The 24261-nt window shown below is 25.2% G+C and overlaps 1 protein-coding gene across 1 annotated transcript in view; it reads right to left on the reverse strand.

Moving 5' to 3' along the window:
* Ipk1 (Inositol phosphate kinase 1) overlaps positions 1-24261 on the reverse strand; it is a 389218-nt gene that overhangs the window by 169492 nt on the left and 195465 nt on the right. The window lies entirely within an intron of this gene.

The following is a 24261-nucleotide window of genomic DNA, read 5'->3' on the forward strand; positions in this document are numbered from 1 at the left end:
TCTGGGTATATAAATATCAAAAATGGATAATTTCGACTAATCGAATTTTGCCAAAAGAAATTAAATTTCTATGTCAACTTTCGAAGAGCAATTTAATATTGTTTAGTACATTCCCGTAAACAGGTGCCGTAGAAATTTTATTCAGATTTTTTCGACTAATAAAGCTGAAAACTGGACATCTCCCAAACAGGGACACTTGTCTGGGGACGTTTGCCATATTAACACCTAAAACTTAACCTCTCATACCTGGACACCACTGAAAGGTGGACAAAGTTTAGGCTACCGTAGGTGTCCACCTTTCAGAGGTTTCACTGTAGTGCATTTGATGAGAGACCCTCCCAAGTAAATCGGCCAAGTTTAGTTTGAGTTTTAAAGGAACGTTAAATAACTTGTCTAAGAGTGCAAGAAACTCCAATGAAACGTGCCTTTCATATGATTTTAACCCCCATTTTCAGGAAGCTCCGTTAGTGCTACGTTAGCTAACGAACTTTTAAACCGTAATATGGACATGCCTGTCATCTTGTCAATATATTCCATATGCCAGTTAGGAACTTAACTGCTAAACATTTTTCAGTTAAAGTTAACCGGAGATAAGATATTTCGATTTTACTTTCTGTTAACTGGGAGTTAAAGTCTAACGGAGATACATGAAAATGGCCGTAAATCGAAATTCTATAGTTGTTTAAAAAAAAACTGTAGAAGTAAAATTTTTGCAAAATTTCCTATAGGAATAAAATTTTAAAAAAAATTTCTATGGAAATAAAATTTTGACATAATTTTCTATGGAAATAAAATTTTGACAAAATTTTCTATGGAAATAAAATTTTTATGAAATTTTTTATGGAATAAAATGTTGACAACATTTTCTATAGAAATAAAATTTTGAACACATTTTCTAAGGAATTAAAATTTTGACAAAATTTTCTATAGAAATAAAATTTTGACAACATTTTCTATAGAATTAAAATTTTTCATAGAATTAAAATTTAAAAATGAAACTTTGACAAGACTTTCTATAAAAATAAAATTTTGATAAAATTTTCTATAGAAATAAAATTTTGAGAAAATTTTCTATGGAATTAAAATTTTGACAAAGTTTTCTATAGAAATAAAATTTTGACAACATTTTTTTATAGAAATAAAATTTTGACAAAATTTTCTATAGAAATAAAATTTTGACAAAAAAATCTATAGAAATAAAATTTTGATAAAATTTCCTATAGAAATAAAATTTTGACAAAATTTTCTATAGAAATACAATTTTGACAAAATGTTCTATAGAAATAAAATTTTCACAACATTTTCTATAGAAATTAAATTTTCACAAAATTTTCTATGGAATTAAAATTATATAGAAATAAAATTTTGATAAAAATTTCTATAGAAATAAAATTTTGACAAAATTTTCTATGGAACTAAAATTTTGATAAAAATTTCTATAGAAATAAAATTTTGATAAAATTTTCTATAGAAATAAAATTTTGACAAATTTTTCTATAGAAATAAAATGCTGACAAAATTTTTTTATAGAAGTAAAATTTTGATAAAAAGTTCTATAGAAATAAAATTTTGACAAGATTTTCTATAAAAATGAAATTTTCACAAAATTTTCTTTGGAATTAAAATTTTGATAACATTTTCTATAGAAATAAAATTTTAATAAAATTGTCTATAGAAATAAGATTTTGATAAAATTTTCTATAGAAATAAAATTTTGAAAAAATTTTCTATAGAAATAAAATTTTGATAAAAGTTTCTACAGAAATAAAATTTTGCAAAAATTTTCAATGGAATTAAAATTTTTGAAAAAAATTTCTATAAAATAAAATTTTGACAAAATTTTCTATGGAATTAAAATTTTGAAGAAATTTTCTATGGAATTAAAATGTTGACAAAGTTTTCTATAGAAATAAAATTTTGACAAAATTTTTTTATAGAAGTAAAATTTTGATAAAATTTTCTATAGAACTAAAATTTTGACAAAATTTTCTATAGAAGTAAAATTTTGACAAAATTTTCTATAGAAATAAAATTTTGACAAAATTTTCTATGGGATTAAAATTTTGACAAAATTTTCTATAGAAATAAAATTTTTTAAAAATTTTCTATGGAACTAAAATTTTGACAAAGTTTTCTATAGAAATAAAAGTTTGACAAAATTTTATTATAGAAGTAAAATTTTGATAAAAATTTCTATAGAAATAAAATTTTGACAAAATTTTCTATAGAAATAAAATTTTGACAAAATTTTTTATAGAAATAAAATTTTCTAAGAAATACAATTTTGACAAAATTTTCTATATAAATAAAATTTTGACCAAATTTCCTATAAATATAAAATTTTGAAAAAATTTTCTATGGAATTAAAATGTTGACAAATTTTTTTTATAGAAGTAAAATTTTGATAAAAATTTCTATAGAAATAAAATTTTGATAAAGTTTTCTATAGAAATAAAATTTTGACAACATTTTCTATGGAATTAAAATTTTGAAAAAAAATCTATAGAAATAAAACTTTGAGAAGATTTCCTATAGAAATAAAATGTTGATAAAATTTTCTATAGAAATAATAGTTTGACAAAATTTTCTATAGAAATAATAGTTTGACAAAATTTTCTATAGAAATAAAATGTTGACAAAATTTTCTACGGAAATAAAATTTTGACAAAATTTTTTTTATAGAAATAAAATTTTGACAAGATTTTCTATAGAAATAAAATTTTGATAAAATTTTCTATAGAAATAACATTTTGGCACAATTTTCAATGAAATAACATTTTGACAAAATTTTCTACGGAAATAAAATTTTGACAAAATTTTCTACAGAAATAAAATGTTCTATAGAAATAAAATTTTGACAAAATTTTCTATAGAAATAAATTTTTGACAAAGTTTCCTATAGAAATAAAATTTTGAAAAAAATTTCTATAGAAATAAAATTTTGATAAAAGTTTCTATAGAAATAAAATTTTGCAAAAATTTTCAATGGAATTAAAATTTTTGAAAAAATTTTCTATAAAATAAAATTTTGACAAAATTTTCTATGGAATTAAAATTTTGAAGAAATTTTTTTATAGAAGTAAAATTTTAATAAAAATTTCTATAGAAATAAAATTTTGATAAAATTTTCTATAGAAATAACATTTTGACAAATTTTTCTACGGAAATAAAATTTTGACAAATTTTTCTACGGAAATAAAATTTTGACAAAATTTTCTACAGAAATAAAATGTTGACAAAATTTTCTATAGAAATAAAATTTTGACAAAATTTTCTATAGAAATAAATTTTTGACAAAGTTTCCTATAGAAATAAAATTTTCTATCGAAATAAAATGTTGACAAAATTTTCTACGGAAATAAAATTTTGACAAAAATTTTTTTATAGAAATAAATTTTTGACAAGATTTTCTACAGAAATAAAATTTTGATAAAATTTTCTATAGAAATAAAATTTTGATAAAATTTTCTATATTTGGTAAAATTTTGACAAGATTTTCTATAGAAATAAAATTTTGATAAAATTTTCTATAGAAATAAAATTTTGATACGATTTTCTATAGAAATAAAATTTTGACAAAATTTTCTATAGAAATAAAATTTTCTATAGAAATAAAATTTTGTATAGAAATGAAATTTTCACAAAATTTTCTATGGAATTAAATTTTTGACAAAATTTTTTTATAGAAATAAAATTTTGATAAAAATTTCTATAGAAATAAAATTTTGATAACATTTTCTATTGAAATAACATTTTGACAAGGTTTTTTATAGAAATAAAATTTTGACAAAATTTTCTGTAAAAATAAAATTTTGATAAAATGTTCTATAGAAATAATAAAATTTTGATAAAAATTTCTATAAAAACAAAATTTTGACAAAATTTTCTATAGAAATAAAATTTTGACAAAATTTTCTATAGGAATACAATTTTTCAATACGATTTTTGTTTGGTATTTTTTTGATAAAATTTTCTCCAAATTTTGGTAGATTATTTTTGGTTCGATTAGCAACCGTTGTCTACACCTCCAAGAATTCAAATCTGGAGATCGGTCCAAAACATGGACCGATACACACCATATGCAGCCCACATATATGTGGGCCTACAGAGGTCGAAGAAGACAAATCAGGAGATCAATCTGTATGTCTATACACTCAAAAAAAAAGTGAACTCTCTATTTCACTAAAGCCAATTTAACTTTATTTTATTTCATAGAAATATTATGTTTGGAGAAAGTTTTCTTTACTCCAATACTTTTTTTGTGTACGTTAGTTAAATTAACTAAACCCGAGGAAAAAAATATACTCAAAGAAGCATAAAGATTAACTAAATTCGTGTCTTCCACAAAATAGTTCAGAATTTCTTTAAATTTGTAAATTTTACCAAAAATGCGTCCATCGTGAACTTCGTATGTCACTAAAGACATTCTTGCAATTTTGAACTCCAAGTTTTTTCTTCAAACTACAAAATTTTCTTTAACAAGTGAAAAAACTTAGTTATGTCTAATAAATTTTCTTGTATTTGTCGAAAAATATTTACTTATTTTTATGACATCGGCGTGATGTCAACGTTTGTAATACTGTTTAGTTAACATTTTCTACAAATATTCAAAATTTTCTAAAATTAAACGAAAGTTTTCTTCCTGCTGGGTTCACTGTTTTTTCAGTGTACTAAAAAATTGACCGATATATACCACATTCGGCACACCTCTTTGTCGACCAAAAATAGCTCTACGTCTATATGTGAGCTATACCAAAACACGGGCCGATAATGTCGATATTCGACACACCTCTTTGTGACCTAAAATAGCTGTAGATTTTCAATTGCAGACAAATCGGATGAAAATTGTGGTGTCTAAATACTCAAGACCCCCCATTTGGGGGGGGGGTTGTTTTATATGGGGCCTATATCAAAACCTGAACCGATACAACCCATCTTCGAACTAGGCCTGCGTAGCGTGATTACAACAGACTGACAGACGGCTAGACGGACATGGTTATATCGTCTGATCCCTGATCGAAAATATATGTATATTCTTTATATAGTCCAAAATGGATACAAACGAGATGACAAACTTATTATAACCTCATCATCATTCTATGGTGGTGGGTATATGGTATATGGGGTCTACTACCAATGACTGTAGTAGGCTCTTTTCAGCGCAGAGATCCCATAAGGTTTCTATCTCTCTCTCTCCATTCCTTGCCATCACATATTTTTTGCATTGATTTGCATCACCCTGTCTAAAGCCATGTATTTACTCACACACAATATACTCAAGAACCCATTCATTCATTCATTCATTCTTCCCAGCATAACCTTACCCAGCAAAAACTAGGTAACCACATCTCATTACAATTGACATTACCAGGAGTAAAGCTGTCATTACACGTTGCATTACATTGCGGCGAGTTATAATGACTAACTTGTAATGACAAAAATAAATACTTCTCGGTAATTTTCGAATTGTTATTCTCAAATTTTTAGGCAGTTGTAGTTAATATAAGTATTCACATAATCGAGCACAAAAGAATATGTAATGTAACGGTAATTCTGAAGATTTTTCCGTTAAGATTTTTTTATCACAAATATTTCATAATACTTGTGTTTAATGACATTGTCATATTATGTTTTAAATAAATGCTTTCTTATACCTCATGGTATAATGCGCTTAAACTAAATTTCATGCGCTTAAACTAAATTTCAAATGCCATTTGCCTTATAAAAAAGAGACTTAAAATCCACTTTTAGTAGATTTCGAACCTTATGTGAATTGGCTATTGGATATATTATAACGTAATTCACGAATCCAACTCCCTTAAACCTACATTTATTTCTATTTTAAGTGTGACATTAATTTGATCGGCGATAGAAATCAATATATTCGAGATTTGGTTGCCTGAGACAATAAGTGGCTATTTTGCAAGCTTTGGTGTATCTACGAATAAGTCATTACATATTAGGTGATTATATGCTTTAAATGCACTACTTATTTTGTGGCCGAAAGTATGCCTGGGGAGAAGTACTTTCCTCCTAGGACATGCTTATATAAATGTAATCCGAAGCGATGCTAATTAATAAGTGGTTATTAATTTTTAAATAGGCTTATCTACAAGATTACCGGGTAATGAGAGTTTTTGCTGGGTTAATTATAACCACATAATATTTACCTTTATTTCACATTATAAATATATATGCGTATGAATGTTGTACTCGGAACTCGGAAGATAGACCAGCACAAAAACTATGGCTGAAAATAACCCATCCAAAAAGATTAACAACTTTGTATTCATGTTTTATAAGGTTTGCTTGAATGCACGTAACTACATCCGAATTTCATGGGGCCAAAAGACATGGACACCAAAAAGGATTCGAGAAGGATGAGTTCATGAGTGAGGACAATTTCAATAGTTGTACATATTTTATAAATTCGACTATAAGCGTATTACAAGTAGGTATTGGGTGTATGTTTGTGTGTATAGGTGAGTGTTTGTCTCTCTCAGTCTGTGTACAGATTGTATGTCAGGGCCACCTATGACACCCTCTAAAAGGATGTAAAGAATCTATCTGTGTGTGTTTATAGAAGTAAACAAATGTACATATAAATCAGATTGGATGAAAAATTAAGCTAGGCCAAGGTATAGCCTTACAGCATTACCTGATTTTGCGGATGTAACAGAAAGGATCTCCATATGTATGTATGTGTGTGTGTCTATGTGTTAGTGACTGTCCTAGAACACTAGATAGTTCCTTATGGCCAAACTATATTATGACTTTGGTCACTAAACTTTGTGGGAAAAAGTTCAAATCCATATGGGGTTTCTATGGTGAAATAAATCTGTCCTCACTTCTTTTCTAGATTACACAGTCAGAGAGAGAGAGAGAGAGGAGCAGTGAGAGGCAGAACACATAAAAGAGTAAACCAACTGAAATACTTGTATAGTTCTATGCAAAAACCAACAATGTTTGTATTCATCCTCGTACTGTTGTTTATTTTGGGGTTACAAATGTCCTTTACCAGTGGCTATTAAGTTAAGATTTCTATTAGAGTTTTGGTTTTGGGGGGGGGGGGGGGGGGGGAGCTTCGGCCAGCTTCACTAAATGCTGTGGACACAATGTTTGAATATTCTAATACAGTTTACCAGAGTGTGTATTCATTTGCCTCTTAAATACATTATACGCTTATTTAAATTGTGCTAACCAAGTTGTGCCAAGGCTATGTAAATGTTTTCGAAGCAGGGTAAGTATACAAAGGGCAGAGGCCGATTGTAGTAAAGCGATATCTAAATTGAAGTTGAAAACCATAGTATTTAAAGAGAGCAAATTTATTTATTTATTTTCATGCTGTGTAAAAAAAAAATTGTGAATTAACGAAATAATATCACTCTCGCCTAAATAATCAATACACTACACTGAAAGAAGAGCTTTCTTTTCTGAGTAAAGAAATTACGTTTTGATTCTAAAAACAAGTAAGGAAAGTCTAAAGTCGGGCGGGGCCGACTATATTATACCCTGCACCACTTTGTAGATCTAAATTTTCGATACCATATCACATCCGTCAAATGTGTTGGGTACTATATATAAAGGTTTGTCCCAAATACAAACATTTAAATATCACTCGATTTGGACAGAATTTGATAGACTTTTACAAAATCTATAGACTCAAAATTTAAGTTGGCTAATGCACTACACGGATGAAAAAGACTGTTTTTCATATGTTTGGCTATAAACATTATATGTTTGGAACACAAATTTTTAAACACAATATTTTTGAGTGCAAGCATATAATGTTCATAAACTAGCATAACTTGTTTGGGACATATATGTTAATATGTTAGAACATATTATGTTTGGGACATAAAATGTTTGTAAATATAATATGCTTGGATGCAAACATATATTAATTTAGAAATAGCCTATAAACATATATGTGTTTAGTAGCTTGGAGCGCTATTTAACAGGGAGCGATATTGAATTAAGTTGGTGGTTGTTGCTTGTTATTACAAAATTAACATTTTATTTTTCCTTGGCCATTTGATCAGCTACTTCTATGATCCTTACAAACTGTGTGGTCCGCTGTTCGAATCCCCGTCCGGCAAAAGGTAAAATTAAAATAAAAAAATCATACAATTGAATAATTTCTTCTACAATGTTTGTATTACAGAAAAAGGTGCTAAGAACTAAAAAATCTCGTGGAAGTGAGAAAGATGTGGGGGAATATACAATTGGGCAGAAACAAAACTTTGAGCATTCAGGTCGAAAACCTATGTTGTTAGCACCTATATTACCTGTTTATTTTCATAATTCATTATGATTGTAAATATATAAATAAATAAATAAAATTTTGAGCACAATATTGTTTGGGAGAATTTTTTTAAGCATATAATATTTTTGGGTGCAAAATGCTTCCAAACATATTATATGTTCACATAATAACATATTGTTTTTTGGAAGACAACATTATTGAATTTGGATGCAAAAATACAAAATGTTTGGAACTTAGACTACCCAAACATATATTGTTCAGACCAATATGCTTTCAAACATATTATATATTGGAAGAGATCAAACATATAAATGTTTGGGCAATACCCAAAAATATATATGCTTGAAGCAAAATATGTTTGGGAGTATATGTTACAGAAGCGATTTTTTGTGAGCGTGTAGGGTGGAACACAATTTTAGTAAAAAAATATGGGAAACATTTAAATCTGAAGCAATTTTAAGGAAACTTCGCAAAAGTTTATTTATAATTTATAGCTCGATATATATGTATTAGAAGTTTAGGAAAATTAGAGTCACTTTTACAACTTTTCGACTAAGCAGTGGTGATTTAACAAGGAAACTGTTGGTATTTTGACCATTTGTGTCGAAATCAGAAAAATATATATATGGGAGCTATATCTAAATCTGAACCGATTTCAATCAAATTTGGCACACATGACTATATTACTAATTGTACTCCTAGTGCAAAATTTCAACCAAATTGGGCCAAAACTCTGGCTTCTGGGGCCATATAAGTCCATATCGGCCGAAAAATATATATGGAAGCTATATCTAAATCTGAACCGATTTCAATCAAATTTGGCATACATGACTATACTACCAGTTGTACTCCTTGTGCAAAATTTCAAGCTAATCGGGATAAAACTCTGGCTTCTGCGTCCATATAAGTGCATATCGGGCGAAAGATATATATGGGAGCTATATCTATATCTGAATCGATTTGAACCAAATTTGGCGCGCATACCTACAATGCTACATCTACTCCCTGTGCAAAATTTCAACCAAATTGGGCTAAAACTCTGGCTTTTAGGACCATATTAGTCCATATCGGGCGAAAGATATATATGGGAGCTATATCTAAATCTGAACCGATTTCAATCAAATTTTGCACACTTGACTATACTACTAATTGTACTCCTAGTGCAAAATTTCAACCAAATTCGGCCTAAAATCTGGCTTCTGGGGCCATATAAGTCCATATCGGGCGAAATATATATATGGGAGCTATATCTAAATCTGAACCGATTTCAATCAAATTTTGCACACTTTACTATACGACTAAGTGTTATGTTTGTACAAAATTTCAAGCAAATCGGTATAAAACTCTGGCTGCTGGGTCCATACTAGTGCATATCGGGCGAAAGATATATATGGGAGATATATCTAAATCTGAACCGATGTCAACCAAATTTGGCACGCATAGCTACAATGCTAATTCTACTCCCTGTGCAAAATTTCAACTAAATCGGAGTTAAAAATTGGCTTCTGTGGTCATATGAGTGTAAATAGGGCGAAATCTATATATGGGAGATATATCTAAATCTGAACCGATTTCAACCAAATTTGGCACGCATACCTACAATGTTAATTCTACTTCCTGTGCAAAATTTCAACTAAATCGGAGTTAAAAATTGGCCTGTGTGGGCAAATGAGTGTAAATCGGGCGAAAGCTATATATGGGAGCTATATCTAAATCTGAACCTATTTGGCTGATATTTTGCAAGTTTTTCGAGACCCATAAAATATTCGGATGTACGGAATTTGAGGAAGATCGGTTGATATACACGCCAATTATGACCAGATCGGTGAAAAATATATATGGCAGCTATATCTAAATCTGAACCGATTTTCAATAGGGATCGTCTTTGAGCCCAAACAGGACCCTATACCAAATTTTAGGACAATCGGACTAAAACTGCGAGCTGTACTTTGCACACAAAAATACATCAACAGACAGACAGACAGACGGACAGACGGACATCGCTAAATCGACTCAGAATTTAATTCTAAGCCGATCCGTATACTAAAAGGTTGGTCTATTCAATTTTTCTTTTCTCCATGTGGTATCAGAGTCCTGTGAAAATGTGTTAACGGCAACTTAAATTTCCAAATTCAGGTTCGACTTCGAGTAGAAAATATGCCACGTTTTAAAAAACAAAAAACAAAATAGAACTATTTTGCCAACTTTAAGGGTTACATACTCGTAAATACACTCAAAAAAAAATGAACCCTCTATTTCACTGAAACCAATTTAACTTTATTTTAGTTCATAGAATTTAAAATCTGGAGGTATTTTAGGACCATTAAAAAGTGTGCCAAATATTGTGTCTATCGGTCCATGTTTTGGTATAGCCCCCATATAGATCGATCTCCCGATTTTACTTCTTGGGCGTCTAGAAACTGTATTTACAATCCGATTTGCCTGAAATTTGAAATCTAGAGGTATTTTATGACCACAAAGAGGTGTGACGAAAAATCAGTGTATCGGTCCATATTTTGGTATAGCCCCCATATAGACCGATCTCTCAATTTTACTTCTTGGGCGCCCACAAACTGTATTTTCTATCCAATTTGCTTGAAATTGAAAATCTAGAGGTATTTTAAGACCACAAATAGGTGTGTCGAAAATGGGGTGTATCGGTCCATATTTTGGTGATCCTCCATATAGAACGATCTCCCGAATTTATTTCTTGGGCAGTGGTGCAATGGTTAGCATGCCCGCCTTGCATACACAAGGTCGTGCGTTCGATTCCTGCTTCGACCGAACACCAAAAAGTTTTTCAGCGGTGGATTATCCCACCTCAGTAATGCTGGTGACATTTCTGAGGGTTTCAAAGTGGTTTCAGTGCAATTTGGAACGCCGTTCGGACTCGGCTAAAAAAGGAGGTCCCTTGTCATTGAGATTAACATGGAATCGGGCAGCACTCAGTGATAAGAGAGAAGTTCACCAATGTGGTATCACAATGGACTGAATAGTCTAAGTGAGCCTGATACATCGGGCTGCCACCTAACCTAACCTATCCACTTTGCCTGCAATTGGAAACATAGGTATATTATAACCACAAATATGTGTATCGAACCATGTGTTGGTATAGCTCCCATATAGACGGATCTCCCGATTTAACTCCTTGGGCTACTAGAAACCGTAGTTTTTATCCGATTTGCCCTAAAATGTAAATATACTGGTATTTTAGACTCTCAAAAATCTGTATCACATTTATTTTTGCCGGTCCATTATGTAAGGCATTGATATAGACCGATTTCATCGATATAGACCGATATAGCAGACGCACTGAACATAAAACTTGCTTGAAACTGAAAGTAAAATATCCAAATTTTACTCCTCGTAATCATTTAAATAATGGCTGTAAAAATCTACAGATTTAAGATTTCAAATCAAGAGTTTATTTCATCATTTACACGATATGTTTATGATTTCTTTAAAACTAAAACAAATTTGTTTCTTATAAATCCAGAATCTGACCTAGTCTCCATAGGTAGAATCTTTAAATTTACATATTTTATATATTCGGCTGAACTTATCGTACTACTGAATATACTTGTTATTTTTATTTCAATATAAAAAAAATGTTCAAAAAAAAATATTATTTTATTTTAGAAGTTTTTTCATTATATATTTTGATCTCTCCTGCTTGCGAAAATGTTAATATAAATATTTCTCTAATTGTAAATGTATCTAATTCTAAATGTTATAAGGACATTTTAATTCTATAGAAAATTTGTCAAAATTTAACTTCTACAGCAAATTTTGCCAAATTTTTATTTCTAAAGAAACTTTTGTCAAAAATTTTATTTCTATAGAAAATTTTGTCAAAATTTTATTTCTATAGAAAATTTTCCCAAAATTTTATTTCTATAGAAAATTTTCTCAAAATTTTGTTTCTATAGAAAATTTTCTCCAAATTTTTTTTCTATAAAAAATTGTCTACATTTAATTTCTTTAGGAAAATATGTTTTGTAAAATCCACAAAAACTTCAAGAATTCTATCATTTGTGACAACCGTGTTCCCAAGCTTTTGGAACTGAGTAACACATATTGGCGCAATGAATAAGGGCCCCATGAAAATGAGCCTCAAAACCTAAATGAAGTAGGATACCAAAACTAATCTACCAAAACTTGGAGAAAATTTTACTAAAAAACTACCAAACAAAAAAATTGTATTTTGCAAAATTTTATTTCTATAGAAAATTTTGTAAAAGTTTTATTTCTATAGAAAATTTTGTCAAAATTTTATTTCTATAGAAAATTTTGTCAAAATTTTATTTTTATAGAAATTTTTGTCAAAATTTTATTTCTATAGAAGATTTTGTCAAAATTTTATTTCTATAGAAAATTTTGACAAAAGTTTATTTCTATAGAAAATTTTGTCAAAATTTTATTTCTATAGAAAATTTTGACAAAAGTTTATTTCTATAAATTTTTTTTCAACATTTTATTACTATAAAAAATTTTACCAAAATTTTATTTCTATAGAAAATTTTGTCAACATTTTATTTCTATAAAAAATTTTGTCAAAATGTTATTTCTATAGGAAATTTTGTCAAAATGTTATTTCTATAGAAAATTTTGTCCAAATTGTATTCCATAGGAAATGTTGTCAAAATTTTATTTCTAAAAAAATTTTGTCAAAATTTTATTTCTAAAAAAAAATTTTCAAAATTTTATTTCTATAGAAAATTTTGACAAAAGTTTTTTTCTATAAATTTTTTTTTTTCAACATTTTATTACTATAACAAATTTTACCAAAATTTTATTTCTATAGAAAATTTTGTCAAAATTTTATTTCTATAGAAAATTTTGTCAAAATTTTATTTCTATAGAAAATTTTGTCAAAATTTTATTTCTATAGAAAATTTTGTCAAAATGTTATTTCTATAGGAAATTTTGTCAAAATGTTATTTCTATAGAAAATTTTGTCAAAATTGTATTCTATAGGAAATGTTGTCAAAATTTTATTTCTATAGAAAATTTTGTAAAAATTTTTTTTCTATAGAAAATTTTGCAAAAGTTTTATTTCTATAGAAAATTTTGTCAAAATTTTATTTCTATAGAAAATTTTGTCAAAATTTTATTTCTATAGAAAATTTTGTCAAAATTTTATTTCTATAGAAAATTTTGACAAAATTTTATTTCTATGGAAAATTTTGTCAAAATGTTATTCTATAGCAAATTTTGTCAAAATGTTATGTCTATAGAATTTTTTTTTTTTTCAAAATTGTATTCTATAGAAAATTTTGTCAAAATTTTATTTCTATGGAAAATTTTGTCAAAATGTTATTCTATAGCAAATTTTGTCAAAATGTTATGTCTATAGAATTTTTTTTTTCAAAATTGTATTCTATAGAAAATTTTGGCAAAATTTTATTTCTATGGAAAATTTTGTCAAAATGTTATTTCTATAGAAAATTTTATTTCTATAGAAAATTTTGACAAAAGTTTATTTCTATAGAAAATTTTGACAAAAGTTTATTTCTATAATTTTTTTTCAACATTTTATTACTATAAAAAATTTTACCAAAATTTTATTTCTATAGTAAATTTTGTCAAAATTTTATTTTTATAGAAATTTGTGTCAAAATTTTATTTCTACAGAAAAATTTGCAAATTGTATTTCTATAGGAAATTTGATCAAAGTTTAGTTTCTGTTGAAAATTTTGTCAAAATTTTATTTCTATAATTTTTTTTTTCAACATTTTATTACTATAAAAAATTTTACCAAAATTTTATTTTTATAGAAAATTTTGTCAACATTTTATTTTATAGAAATTTGTGTCAAAATTTTATTTCTATAGAAATTTGTGTCAAAATTGTATTTCTATAGGAAATTTGGTCAAAGTTTAGTTTCTGTGAAAAATTTTGTCAAAATTTTATTTCTATAGAAAAATTTACCCAAATTTTATTTCTATACACTCAAAAAAAAGTGAACTCTCTATTTCACTATAGCCAATTTAACTTTATTTTAGTTCATGGAATTATTATGTTTAGAGAAAGTTTTCTTTACTCTAATAATTTTTTGTGTACGTTAGTTAAATTAACTAAACCCGAGAGAAAAAATATACTCCAATGAAGCATAAAGATGAACTAAATTCTTGTCTTCCACAAAATAGTTCAGAATTTCTTTAAATTTGTAAATTTTACCAAAAATGCGCCCATCATGAACTTCGTATGTCACTAAAGACTTCTTCTTGCAATTTTGCACTCCAAGTTTTTCCTTCAAACTACACAATTTTCTTTAACAAGTGAAAAAACTTAGTTATGTCTAATAAATTTTCTTGAATTTGTCGAAAAATATTTACTTATTTTTATGACATCGGCGTGATGCCAACGTTTGTAATACTGTTTAGTTAAAATTTTCTAAAATTAACCGAAAGTTTTCTTCCTGGTGGGTTCACTGTTTTTTCAGTGTAGACAATTTTACCAAAATTTTATTTCTATAGAAAATTTTACCAAAATTTTATTTATACAGAAAATTATTTATTACAGAAAATTTTGCCAAAAATTTTATATCTATAAAAATGTTTGCCAAAAAATGTAAAAAATTGTGTCCGTCTGTCTGTCCATGTATTTGTTGTTCCAGTCGCAAAATTTTATTTCTATAAAAATTTTTTTCAAAATTTTAGTTTTACAGAAAATTTTGTCAAAATTGAGTTTTATAGGAAATATTATCAAAATTTTATTTCTATAAAAAATTGTGTCAACATTTTATTTGGCACGATCCTGCGTGTGGCACGAATCCTCGTCGAATAATACCTTCAATTCCACATTTTGAAACTTCTTCGGTTGTCTTGGACGTTATTTGCCTTCCACATCAAAATCACCACTTTAAGAACTTCCGAAGATCTTTACCATTTCTTCTTCAATAATACTCTAGTAGTTTTTTGGAACTTGATTTAATTATTCATTCAAACCATATAAAAGATGCAAACAAATTTTGTTAAAGATTTGCACACTCTATAGATATTCATTGAACCAAATAAAAGGTTTAACCTATTTAAGTTTTCATGTTTGCCAAGAGCATATTCTAAGTTATCGAAATAAAACTTCTTACCAAAAGTTTATTTACTTTTGTAATTTCTTGATGTATGTACATATGTTTTTCTTTCTTTCATTTTTAGAAATTTACATTGCCAATAAATGTAAAAGATGCACAATGCTGCACTGAAAAAAGAGATTTCTTTACTGAGGAACGAAATTTTAGACCAACAAATTTTTCTTTTAACGTTAGAAATAAAATTTATTTTAATTTTCTTAAAAATGTTGTCAAAATTTTATTTCTATAGAAAATTTTGTCGAAATTTAATTCTTATAGAAAAATTGGTCAAAATTTGATTTCTATAGAAAATTTTGTCAAAATTTTATTTCTATAGAAAATTTTGTCAAAATTTTATTTCTATAGAAAATTTTGTCAAAATTTTATTTCTATAGAAAATTTTGTCAAAATTTTATTTCTATAGAAAATTTTGTCAAAATTTTATTTCTATAGAAAATTTTGTCAAAATTGTATTTCTATAGAAAATTTTGTCAAAATCTTATTTCTATAGAAAATTTTGTCAAAATTTTATTTCTATAGAAAATTTTGTCAAAATTTTATTTCTATAGAAAATTTTATCAAAATTTCTGTAGATAACTTTGTAAAAATATTATTTTTATAAGCAATTTTTATCAACATTTTATTTCTATAGAAAATTTTGTCACAATTCTATTTCTGTAGATAATTTTGTAAAAATATTATTTTTATAAGCAATTTTTATCAAAATATTATTTATATAGAAAATTTTGTCAACATTTTATCTCTATAGAAATCTTACAAAATGTTAAGAATCAGTGTATGTGATGGAAATTCTTTCGATTGAAAGTAGAAGATTTTCCCTTTCCACCCGTAATAACACACTACAATCTGCAATCAAATATAATCTTCCTGGTGAATGATTTTTATGACCAAAGAGCCTTTACAGTATTACCAGTACACTGAAAAAAAAAAAAAACAAAAAACATGCCCGGTTCCAAAGACTTTGACTTTACACTAATGATTTTGGTATTTATTCTGATCCATAGAAACAGAGAATTGAAGCAAGGAAAAATTTAAATTTGAGTTTTGCGTACTTGATTCTAGGAAACAAATTTTACTTAATTCGTTTTTTCCAGCTGTTTTAATGGTCCCTTAAAAACGTGTTAACAACAACTTAAATTTGCAAATTCAGACTCACTGCAAGTTGAAATTATGATATGTTTGAAGTAAAAAAATGTATTTAACCCTTACATGCGCACTGAATCTTTTAAGATACAACAAAAAAAAATTATTACGTCTAATAGCGTTCGTTCTTGTGCCAAAAAAAAGAGTCCTAAATTCAATTTCATTCAAATCGGTTAATAACTTCAACTGGAACACCAAATATATGGACAGACAGAAGGACAAAAATTTTTTTAGAAATAAAATTTTTCATAGAAATAAAATTTTTACAAACTTTTTTGTAGAAATACAATTTTGGCAAAATTTTCTATAGAAATACAATTTTAGTAAAATTGTGCATAGAAATAAAATTTTGACAAAATTTGATGTATAAATAAAATTTTTACAAAATTTAATGGTAATATTTGCTATAGAAATACAATTTTGGCAAAATTTTCTATAGAATAACAATTTTGCAAAAATTTCCATAGAAATAAAATTTTGACAAAATTTTCTATAGAAAAAAAAAAAAAAAAATATATATATATATATATATATATATATATATATATATATATATATATATATATATATATATATATATATATATATATATATATATATATATATATATATATATATATATATATATATATATATATATATATAATATATATATATATATATATATATATATATATATATATATATATATATATATATTTTTTTTTTTTTTTTTTTTTTTTTCTATAGAAAATTTTGTATATATATATATATATTGAAAAAATTTTCTATAAAAATAAAATTTAGACAAAATTTTCTATACAAAAATAATGTTAACAAAATTTTGACAACATTTCCTATAGAAATATCATTTTGACAATATTTCCTATAGAAATAAATTTTTCACAAAATTTTCTATAGAAATAAAAGTTTGGCAAAATTTTATATAGAAATAAAAATTTGACAAAAATTTCTATAGAAATAAAATTTTGACAAAATTTTCCACACAGAAAAAAATTTCACGAAAAATTTTCCAATTAAAATCTTAATTGAGTTTTAAAAAATATTCATTTAAAAATTTAATTGATTCAACAATGTTTTTAATTGGAATAAAAATCAATCACACAAATTAATAATATCAATAAATTTTTTAATTTGATCAATTAATTTTTAATTGACTGTCAATTAATTTGTAATTAATTTTATCATTTCTGTGATTGAAGACATTTCAACTAAAAAATAAATTGGATCAATTAATTTCGTGATTGAATCAGAAAAAATTTGTTGAGTGTATAGAAATAAAATTATTGTAAAATTTCCTACAGTAATAAAATGATGAAATGATATAGGAAATGATATAGAAATAAAATATTGACAAGATTTACTATAGAAATAAAATATTGACAAAATTTTCTATAGAAATAAAATTTTGACAACATTTCCTATGGAAATAAAAGTTTGACAAAATTTTCTATAGAAATAAAATTTTGGCAAAATTTTCTATAGAAATAAAATTTTGGCAAAATTTTCTATAGAAATAAAATTTTGCCAGAATTTTCGCCAATAACTAAAGTTTGGCCACATTTCCTTTAGAAATACAACTTGCAAATTTTTTCATAGGAATAAAAAATTGGCAAAATTTTGTATAGAAATAAAATTTTGGCAAAATTGTCTATAGAAATAAAAATTTGGAAAAAAATTCTATAGAAATAAAATTTAGACAAAATTTTCTATAGGAATAAAATTTAGACAAAATTTTCTATAGAAATAGAATTTTGGCGAAATTTCTATAAAATAAAATTTTGTCAAAATTTTCTATAGAAATAATATTTTGGCAAAATTTTCTATCGAAATAAAATTTTGCGACTGGAACAACAAATACATGGACAGACAGACGGACGGACGCGAAAAAAAATTAATTTAATTGCAAAAAAATTAATTCAATTGCAAAAAACCAAAAGAATATCCAGGATTTATATTGAGACCTTTCCATTTTTCGCTAACATGATAGAAATAAAATGTTGACAACATTTCCTATGGAAATAAAATTTTGACAAAATTTTCTATAGAAATAAAATTTTGGCAGAATTTTCGCCAATAACTAAAGTTTGGCCAAATTTCCTATAGAAATACAATTTGCAAATTTTTTTCTATAGGAATAAAAAAATTGGCAAAATTTTGTATGGAAATAAAATTTTGACAAAATTTTCTATAGAAATAAAAATTTGAAAAAAAATTTCTATAGAAATAAAATTTAGACAAAATTTTCTATAGAAATAGAATTTTGGCAAAATTTTCTATGAAAATAAAATTTTGTCAAAATTTTCTATTGAAATAATATTTTGGCAAAATTTTCTATCGAAAAAAAAATTTGCGACTGGATCAACAAATACATGGACAGACAGACGGACGGATGGGAAGTGATAGATCTACTCACACAAAAAAAAATTAATTCAATAACAAAAAACCAAAAGAATGTCCAGGATTTATATTGAGACCTTTCCATTTTTCGCTAACATGAAGATAGTTTTTGTAGTCGTTCAAAAGAAATCATTTATACATAAGACCATTTTTGTTACATTGAAAGATCCTCTCTCCCTTTTCATCCTACGACCGAGGATATATTGTAAACAACTTCCAAACATATTTAATATATTTTCACAAGTTTTTGATATGATTCCTTATTTTTTTTTTTCAATTACATAAAATCACAAACATTCGTATACGTTCTTATTTTCAAAAAAAAAAAAAAAAAACTATCCATGAAGAAAAGTTTCATGACTCTTCGCTTATGCTCAAGACCAGAGCAAGAATTTCCGGCATTCATCTTTAAAAGGATAAACTGAGATGTATTTCCTTTTCATAACGAAATAGTTTCATTTTTCATAGAAAAAATTTTAATAGATTTCTTTTGGAATGAATGGGACAAGTAATCATGTTATGGATGTTACATTCATTGATGGTAAAGTGAAAAAGAAAAGGAAATTGTTAACGCATTTTATATCGTGGTTCATTCATTCCATCAACAGTCATCATGTTTTTTTCCTGGAAACTAATAAGTTTTTATTGATGCTCTACACCATAGTAGGGAGGGTGAAATCAGTTTGTCACTTCATTTGGCTAGGATATCGAATATTTACTGCTCTAACGATATTCGTCAGATGATTTGTTCTTATCACTGTGATCAAATTGGTAGAGTTAGGATGCGAAATGGTGCATACTATCCACGTACACTGCAAAAAAGTCCGTGATTAAACAAATCCTGAATATAAAATCAATGAAATCGTTTTGAGTTTAATTGTGTCTCCAATTTCCAATGCAGGGAAAAGTTCTTTGAAAAATATTGCTTATTCCCAAAATTCGTATCAAAAATCCCCAAAAGTTGGGATATATATTAAAAACGTTTGATTTTTTTTTTTGTAATTTGCATATTTCTTAGCTGTACGTAGGATGTTGAAACCAGTTACAGTTAGTTAGTGGACATATGAGGCTGTTTGGAAAAAAGATAGCAATTGGTGCTTTGCCAAATAAGAATTTTTTGAACCATTTCTTTTTTAAAAATTGACAATTCTGGGATAAGAAGAAGTCACTACTTGACCAACAATGACTGACACTTAAAACGAATTCTTATTTATAAGAAATAAACAAAAAAATATGGTGAAATCTAGCAAAAAGAAGCTTCGAAAACACTAATAATTGGTCAAAATTCAGTATTTTTTAAAGATTCCATATTGTGGAGTTTACAACTTTTATTCTAATGGACATAATTTTGTAGTTAATGCAGTTAGAAAAAACAGAACTTCTAGGTTCAAAATACTGATCCCACTTTCATAATTTTACAGCTAAAACAAAATGTCATATCCCCTAGGTGATCTACTTTCGATGCCTACATGTCAGCTCGGTGACCCACTGGGGTCCCACACATTAGAGGCAAGCATCTTAACTTTCACATAAAGAAAAAATTATGTTCATATCCATATCCGTTCAAAAGTTGCAGAATTATTTGCAAACAGAAAGCGATTTGGAACTACTGTGGATGGTGGCTTTGACCCACGGTTGCCACAGATGGTAGAATTCTACCAAAAATAGTCTATTTTTTACTGATTGGTAGAATTCTTGATGTTTTGGTAGATTTTAAATTTTTTTATAGAAATTAAATTTTGGCCAAATTTCCTACAGAAATACAATTTGCACAATTTTCAATAGAAATAATATGTTGACAACATTTTCCATAGGAATAAAATTTTGAGAAAATGTGTTATAGAAATAAAACATTTGGCAAAATTTTCTATAGAAATAAAATTTTCTATAGAAATAAAATATTGGCACAATTTTTTATAGAAATAAAATTTTGAGAAAATTTTCTATAGAAATAAAATTTTGCAAAAATTTTCTATAGAAATTAAATTTTGCAAAAATTTTCTATAGAAATTAAATTTTGCACAAATTTTCTATAGAAATTAAATTTTACCCAAATTTTCATATAGAATTACAATTTTCAAAAATTTTTATAGAAATAAAATTGTGAGAAAATTTTCTATAGAAATAAAAATTTGACAAAATTTTCTATAGAAACAAAATATTGGCGAAATTTTCTATAGAAATAAAATTTTGCAAAAATTGTCTATAGATATTAAGTTTTGGACAAATTTTCTATAGAAATAAAATTTTGGGAAAATTTTCTATAGAAATTAAATTTTACCCAAATTTTCATATAGAATTACAATTTTCAAAAATTTTTATAGACATAAAATTTTGAGAAAATTTTCTATAGAAATAAAAATTTTACAACATTTTCTATAGAAACAAAATATTGGCGAAATTTTCTATAGAAATAAAATAAAATTTTGGCAAAATTTTCTATAGAAATAAAATTTTGGCAAAATTTTCTATAGAAATAAATGTTTGCAAAAAAAAATACTGTAAAATTCTTGATGTTTTGGTAGATTTTATTTTTTTTTTAGAAAATAAATTTTGACCAAATTTCCTACAAAAATATAATTTGCACAATTTTCAATAGAAATAATATGTTGACAAAATTTTCTACAGAAATAAAAATTTGCTACATTTGCCATAGGAATAAAATTTTGACAAAATTTTCTATAGAAATAAAATTTGGCACAATTTTTTATAGAAATAAAATGACAGCAAAATTTTCCAATAAAATTTCAGAACAATTTTCTATAGAAATAAAATTTTGCAAAAATTTTCTATAGAAATTAAATTTTGGGAAAATTTTCTATAGAAATTAAATTTTACCCACATTTTCATATAGAGTTACAATTTTCAAAATTTTCTATAGAAATAAAATTTTGAGAAAATTTTCTATAGAAATAAAACTTTGGCAAAATTTTCTATAGAAACAAATTATTGGCGAAATTTTCTATAGAAATAAAATAAAATTTTGGCAAAATTTTCTATAGAAATAAAATTTTGACAAAATTTTCTATAGAAATAATATTTTGGCAAAATTTCCTATAGAAATAATATTTTGGCAAAATTTTCTATAGAAATAGAATTTTGATAAAATTTGCTATGGAAAAAAATGTTGGCAAATTTTCCATAGAAATAAAATTTTGGCAAAATTTTCTATAGAAATAAAATTTTGGAAAAATTTTCCATAGAATTAAATTTTAGGAAAATTTCCTATGTAAATAAAATGTTGGCAAAATTTTCCGTAGAAATAAATTTATTTATTTATATATTTACAATCATAAAGAATTATAAAAATAAACAGGAAATATATATGCTAACAACATAGGTGTTCTACCTGACACAATTTTCTATAGAAATAAAATTTTGGCAATATTTTCTGTAGAAATAATACTTTGGCAAAATTTTACAATTTTGAGAAAATTTTCTATATAAAATAAAATTTTGACAAAATTTTCTATAGAAACAAAACAAAATGTTGGCAAAATTTTCTATAGAAATAAAATTTGCTATGGAAAAAAAAATTTGGCAAAATTTTTTATAGACATAAAACTTTGCAAAAATTTTCCATAGAAATTAAATTTTGGGAAAATTTCCTATGTAAATAAAATGTTGGCAAAATTTTCCATAGAAATATATTTATTTATTTATATATTTACAATCATAAAGAATTATAAAAATAAACAGGAAATATATGTGCTAACAACATAACATAGGTGTTCGACCTGAGAAATAAAATTTTGTCAAAATTTTCTATAGAAATAAAATTTTGGCAAAATTTTCTGTAGAAATAAAATTTGGTAAAATTTTCTGTAGAAACAAACGCCTAAAAAAAATTTCTGTAGGAATAAAAAGTTGAAAAACATTTTCTATGCAAATACAATTTTGGCAAAATTTTCCATAGAAATAATATTTTGACAAAATTTTCTATAGAAATAAATGTTTGAAGAAAAATTTCTGTAGAATTCTTGATGTTTTGGTAGATTTTAAATTTTTTATAGAAATTAAATGTTGACCAAATTTCCTACAGAAATACAATTTGCACAATTTTCAATAGAAATAATATGTTGACAAAATTTTCTACAGAAATAAAAATTTACAACATTTTCGATAGGAATAAATTTTTGACAAAATTTTCTATAGAAATAAAACATTTTGCAAAATTTTCTATAGAAATAAAATTTGGCACAATTTTTTATAGAAATAAAATGACAGCAAAATTTTCCAAAAAAATTTTAGAACAATTTTCTATAGAAATAAAATTTTGCAAAAATTTTCTATAGAAATTAAATTTTGCAAAAATTTTCTATAGAAATTAAATTTTGGGAAAATTTTTTATAGAAATTAAATTTTACCCAAATTTTCATATAGAATCACAATTTTCAAAATTTTTTATAGAAATAAAATTTTGAGAAAATTTTCTATAGAAATAAAACTTTGGCAAAATTTTCTATAGAAATAAAATAAAATTTTGGCAAAATTTTCTATACAAATAAAATTTTGGTAAAATTTGCTATGGAAAAAAATGTTGGAAAATTTTCCATAGAAATATAATTTTGACAAAATTTTCTATAGAAAAAAAAAATTGACAATATTTTCTATAGAAATAAAATTTTGACAAAATTTTCTATAGAAATAAAATTTTGACAAAATTTTCTGTAGAAATAAAATTTTGACAAAATTTTCTATAGGAATAAAATTTTGACAAAATTTTCTATAGAAATAAAATTTTGACAACATTTTCTATAGAAATAATATTTTGGCAAAATTTTCTATAGAAATAAAATTTTGATAAAATTTGCTATGGAAAAAAATGTTGGCAAATTTTCCATAGAAATAAAATTTTGGAAAAATTTTCCATAGAAATTAAATTTTAGGAAAATTTTCTTTAGAAATAAAATATTGGCAAAATTTTCCATAGAAATATATTTATTTTTTTATATATTTACAACCATGAAGAATTATAAAACTAAACAGGAAATATATGTGCTAACAACATAGGTGTTCGACCTGAGAAATAAATTTTTGACACAATTTTCTATAGAAATAAAATTTTGACACAATTTTCTATAGAAATAAAATGTTGACAAAATTCTATGTAGAAATAAAATGTTGACAAAATTCTCTGTAGAAATAAATGTTAAAAAAAAATTCTGTAGGAATGAAAAGTTGAAAATCATTTTCTTTAGAAATAAAATTTTCAATAGAAATAACATTTTGACAAAATTTTCTATAGAAATAAAAAGTTGGCAAACATTTTCTTTAGAAATAAAATATTGGAAATTTTTTTATAGAAATCAAATTTTGCGAAACAAATGTGACAAAATATTGTCAAAATAACTTCAAA

This window comes from Haematobia irritans, chromosome 5 (assembly GCF_050003625.1).
Source record: "Haematobia irritans isolate KBUSLIRL chromosome 5, ASM5000362v1, whole genome shotgun sequence".
NCBI lineage: Eukaryota > Metazoa > Arthropoda > Insecta > Diptera > Muscidae > Haematobia > Haematobia irritans.